Source organism: Phaseolus vulgaris, chromosome 4, assembly GCF_051622355.1.
Source record: "Phaseolus vulgaris cultivar YP4 chromosome 4, ASM5162235v1, whole genome shotgun sequence".
Taxonomy (NCBI): Eukaryota; Viridiplantae; Streptophyta; class Magnoliopsida; order Fabales; family Fabaceae; genus Phaseolus; species Phaseolus vulgaris.
In genome coordinates this window covers 5,289,816-5,295,317 of record NC_143501.1, presented here as the reverse complement: position 1 = coordinate 5,295,317, position 5,502 = coordinate 5,289,816, and the positions used below count along the sequence as shown (strand labels likewise).

General features: G+C 39.3%; 1 pseudogene; it reads right to left on the bottom strand.

Moving 5' to 3' along the window:
• Positions 1-4,142: 4,142 nt before the first annotated feature.
• LOC150027841 (heat shock protein 90-1-like) lies at positions 4,143-5,060 on the bottom strand (annotated as a pseudogene).
• Between the last annotated feature and the right edge of the window lie 442 nt (positions 5,061-5,502).

The window sequence follows — 5,502 nt, the reverse complement described above, 5'->3', positions numbered from 1 at the left end:
GTGTTGGAAGGGGAGCTGGTGGAGAGGACGGTGTTGATGTTGGAAGGGGAGCTGGTGGTGAGGATGGTGTTGATGTTGGAGGAGGAGGTGGAGCAGGTGGTGAAGAAGGCGTCACCCTTCTTCTTTTGGTGATGAGGCCATCTTCAGTTGCCTCATCGTCTTCTTCTTCATCCTCATGGACCACCTGAGGGGTTTTCCTCTTTGGCTTCCTGAGGATGAATTTCTTGCGTTGTTGGGCGGGCAAGGCTTTTGGAGGGGCTGGACCTTGAGGGGGCGATCTCCACCACTGAGTTGGGCACAGTCTGGGAGCCTGACGCCAACCCATGAGCTCGGGCGAGTGCCCTCAATTCAGCTAGTTTGCCTTTACCCAGCATGAGATCTGCACAATGGGAAAGTATACAGGTTAGCTCAAAAGACGAAGATAAATACATGGGTAAATATGCAAATGAGACAAACAATTGATGCAAAAAATAAAGGCCAAGTCTATTACGCAACAGATAAGACACCCAGCAACAGATAACAGAGGTGCAGCACGAGGCAATAACTTAGATATTAAGGTAAGCTCTAACCTATGCGAGCCTCGAGTTGGCCTTCGAAGAATTCGAAGGAGATGATCACAGAGGTGAGGAAGGTAATGTTGGCGTCTGCCACGCTCTTCCAGAAGAGGCACAGATCTTTGTCCAAAGCGCCCATGTTGTCGGGGCTCCTTGGTTTTCTGAAGCTTCCCTTGGAGTCTTTATTTCCCTTGTTTACCCAGTACAAGGGAAAGCCGTCAAGCAGCGAGTCGTCCTGGTCGTTTTGGCGCACTTGGATGAATTTTCCTTTCCAATCCTTGTAAGATTGCTGGAAGATAGAGAGGATCGACCTCCCAGCAATCCCGTTCAGACTCACCCAAAGGCGATCTCCTGGATGCTTAGCTTCAAAAAGGAAAAGGAAAACGTCCACTGACGCTGGCAGTCCCAGGTGTGCGCATACGATCTGGAACGCCCTGACAAACGCCCAGCTGTTGGGGTGAAGCTGGGCAGGGGCGATGTCGAGCTCAGTTAACAACTCTCGCTCGAAACGAGTAAAGGGAAGTCGGAGCTTCACCTTCTTGAAAAGCGTCGCGTAGAGGAAGCAGAACGACTCGCCGTTGCTCGCTTTGTCGTCAGCACAGATTGGCTCATCAGGATGGCAAGGCAGCACAGCCATTTTACTATCGTGCTCCTTGTGAAATGAAAGATCCAGCTGGTCCCCCTTCCTTATTCGGAGCACCGCCAGCGCGGAGTTTATTGAAGAAGTTTCTTTCAGCAGAGCCGAGCTGGCCCAGGGGTAAAGCTTCTTATAGTCTGGGGTAGGAATGGAGGCTCCTCCGGCGACCGGTGGAGTAGCCTGAGCCAGGTTGGGGTGAGAGGTTGCAGGCCTCTCAGCCTGGGAAGAGGGAGCACCAGGTGCTCGCGATGGGTTATGCGCTTGTGATGGAGGGTTTTGTGACGAAGGGGGAGGATTCGCGGTTATCTTTGTACGAACCATTGCGGGAACTGCAAAGGAAAAAGTAAAAGAGAGGTGAGCGAAGGTTGCAGAGGTTGATCTGATTGTGAATGAAGGACGAAAAACAAACGAACGAAAGTTCGTTGTGATGGAAGAAATGGAAGGCGAAACCCCAAGTTGCGAAAAAGGGGAAGAAGAAGAAATAACCCACAGCGTATGCACCAGGCAGTTAATGGATTATGCGAATCGGTTCAAATGCAGCAAATATCAGCAGAAGAAGTAAAGGGAGTACCTTTCGATGATCAGACGAACGCTGAAGGAAGTTGGGGATTCAGAGAGTTGAAGAGCGTCGTGGGTTTTGCAGAAGAAACTCAGAGCGTTTGAGAAGGCAAAGAGATGATGAAACAGTAAAAATGAAATGGGTTTAAGGGTTTTTTCAAATGATTTTTGGAAGCGTAAACGACAGCTAAAGATGACCGTTGATGAAGCCACGTGTCGAGCGATTGGGAGAATGTTTGGTGGAGCGTCAGGAAAGCAGAAAGTACGAACGTTTGGAATTCTGCGCCAGCGCCACGTAGATCGGTAGTGACGTGACTTCTTTAGTCTTTTCGCTGGACAAGTCTTCGCTTAAGACCGGGGGGCTTGTGTACCGCCCTGGTAGTCGGAAGTGATGACGTGGCGTCGAGCTATTATATAGGCGTGTTGGATGGGACACCTGGCTGGCAGAAGGGAAGGAAGTCGGGGGGCTCGTGTAGTCGCCAGTTATTAAGTTGGCGTGCTCCGATCTCCAGCATACCTAAACCGGCGGTCACCGGGTTGAAGATGAAGTCGCCAGATGTGAATCCAGGCGACCAAGTGATTAGAGATCGCCGAAACAAGGACATCACCGAAGATGAAGGCGGCCGGCGAGACCACAGGGAAGGTGTATACGAAGGCACCCGAGCTCGCCACTCAGAAGAGATCACGCTCCAGGGCAGCTTTGCGCTCCATGCGTAAGTAACTTAGCCAAAACCCTGAAGAATAAGAAGTGGCGCCCAAGTCAAGGATGCTCCAGATGATGGCACGTGTACAGCTGGATGCGAGCCACGTGTCCAGATGTGTAACTGCCAGGAGAGAGAAAGTGCCAAGGTATATAAGAGTTTCCAACGAACTTTGAGGTACACACACGTTTAGATTGTTTCTTTACAACTGCGAGAACGAGAGTACGCTGAGAGAGAACTTTGCACGGTTCCTTAGAGTTCTTGAGTTTTTCTCTTAGTAATTGGTGGTTCAGTCGCTGACTTGGGCGTCGGAGCGTGATCGGCCGCAGCGGCCCCGTTCTGTCTTTTGCAGGTTCTTGAGGTGAATCGCGGTGAAGGACGGAGGCTAACACGGCGCAGAAGTCGATCCAGGTTTGACAAGGCAAGGTTCTTGCGTCCCGGTCAACAGGCAGGATCAGATTCCTTGATTAACTTCGAAAAAAAATATCTAAACTTTTGTGAAAACATTTTTGTTCAACCTAGTTCAAATTTTAAATCTTTTGTGAACTTTTGTGAAAACATTTTTATCAATACAATTTTAATTATATTATGAATGCATGATGAATTCTATTATATAAAATGTGGAATTAAATTACGAAAACAACCTCTATTAAATATTAAAAAATATAATATTTAATATTTAAATTTCATGCCTTCTGACAAATACCTGATTTATTTTGTATTTTTTTTTCTAGGTTTTATAAAAGGACACAAAAATCCACATGAAAATTAATGTTAATCATTCAGCCTACAAACTTTTATAAATTTAAAAATAAAAAGTTAATTTAAATAAATAGATAATTCACTTCTATCTTATAAATGACTTACTCTCTCACTTAATTAAAGAATTTTATATAACACAAACTTCAAACATTAGATCTAAACAATAACTCTTACAATTTTATAATTTCATCATCACATAGTTGACATATATTTACAGAGGACACTAAGTCATTATGTTTCAAAAAATTCCATTACAATATACTTAAAATTTAGCAGTTCTCGACTCTTTAGTTTCTACTTAAGCACAATAGGAGAAAAAGTAAGAGGAATAAAAGTAAAAGAAATAAATAATTATTATACTAATATATCTTAAAACATACATATATCCTTCATAAACCACTTATTTTGCTCGCTTATCATATCATAGATGAAGCTATAAACAAAATTTCTCTTCATTAGGTAATAACACATGCTTAAAGGTAAAAGATTATTTTTAAAGTTGAAATAGAACCAATATAAGAATGTAGACAAAAAGAGAGATCAAATGTTCAAAACAAATTTATAATTATTATCAAAGGATTTGATAATTTATCATATGTTTAATTATAATTTGAAATTGTCAACCCATTTGTACATATACAAGAGAAACCTTTAAAAAAAGTCATAAGTCACTTAGGTTATAACAACAAAAATAATTAACTTTTCATTCCTTGGATTTGAACAAGACTTTCCCTATAAATTACCATATGGAACATTATACCAGGATGTACTTTGATACCAACCTTGGTAATTTTGTGGGTACTTAAGTCAAACCAAACTAGTTGACCATCCTTTGTTTTGAAGAGTATATTTCCCATACTCCTTGCTCCAATAGGTGTTCCAATGCCAGGTAAAGCATAAAAAATGAAGAGTTTCTTCCATGTTTCTTTCTTAAGAGATTTCAAATCTCTTGAGAGATTTCAAAGGAAGTTTGAAGAGAATCGAGACTATGTTCTTCATCTCTTGCTTATTCAAACAAGAGTTAATGAGTTGCAAATAGTCTTTGGTGTTTTCACTCCAAATGTAGATAGGATAGGTAATGTGTTGGCAGTGTTTGTGTAACCAGATTCTTGATGGTGGCCTCTTCTATGTACTCCAACTAAAAGAAAAAATGAGTTAGAAAAATTAAATAACAAAAAAATTGGGGATGGGTTAATATAGATACCTGATCGTCCTTGAGAAAGAGGGTGATTTTGGTTCCCCTTGAAATTTTTTTGGCAGTAATGTCCCTAATGACAATTAAGGATCCATGGAGTTGAGATTCCCAATTATATTGATCAAGGTCATTATACTTAGAAGTGACGATAACCTTGTGAGCAACTAAATAAGCTGAGTAGAATCCAACATCCAAATTATTGACCAAATCTAAAACAAACAGACGAAACTACAATTAATAACCATTAAATACAAATGAAAATAATTTAATAACCAATAAATAGGAATGAAAATAAAACATTGTGACCTTCCTACCATATTTGGTCATGCCAACACCATTATCGATTATAGAAAGTGTTTTCTTAGCCTTGTGAGGTATCAATCTAATCATCAATTCATCATCTAAAATTCTCATGTCTGCGAGACTCTCAAATCGAATTTTATTTAGAGCATGTGAAGGCATACATTGATTGATAACAATTCCGTATAAGAAATGTACAAATATAAAATCAAACTTGAAAGAGAACTTACATCAAAAGCATTATTGATAAGTTCACGAAGGAAGATTTCACTGTTCGAATAGAAAGTCTTCTTCATCAGGCTCAACACTGAACTCATCTTACCTTCCAATACCAATGCGTCATCATTCACCATTGCAATTGCTTTGTGATAATAACGAACTAGATTGAATCAATTCAACATAACGACATTATCAATAACCATATTTTATATGCATTACCACGTCCACAAAATAAAACCACTTAATACAAAATCATCATCCACACACGTGTATAAAAGTAAAACACTATTTCTAATACTTTTTTAATATCTTTTGTAAAATATTTAAAATTCATTATGATAAGGTAATAATTATATTAACTAAAATATTATAAAATATATTAAGATAAAAATATAACATTTTAATCAATTATTAATTAATAGATTTAATAATATTTTAATTATTGTAATTATTGATTTAAATGAATTTTAAAAAATTTACTAAAGATATTAAAAAAATATTAAAAATAGTGTCTTAGTTTTATACACGTGTATGTATAGATATAACTAGTAAACATTATAATTTAAATTAATTATA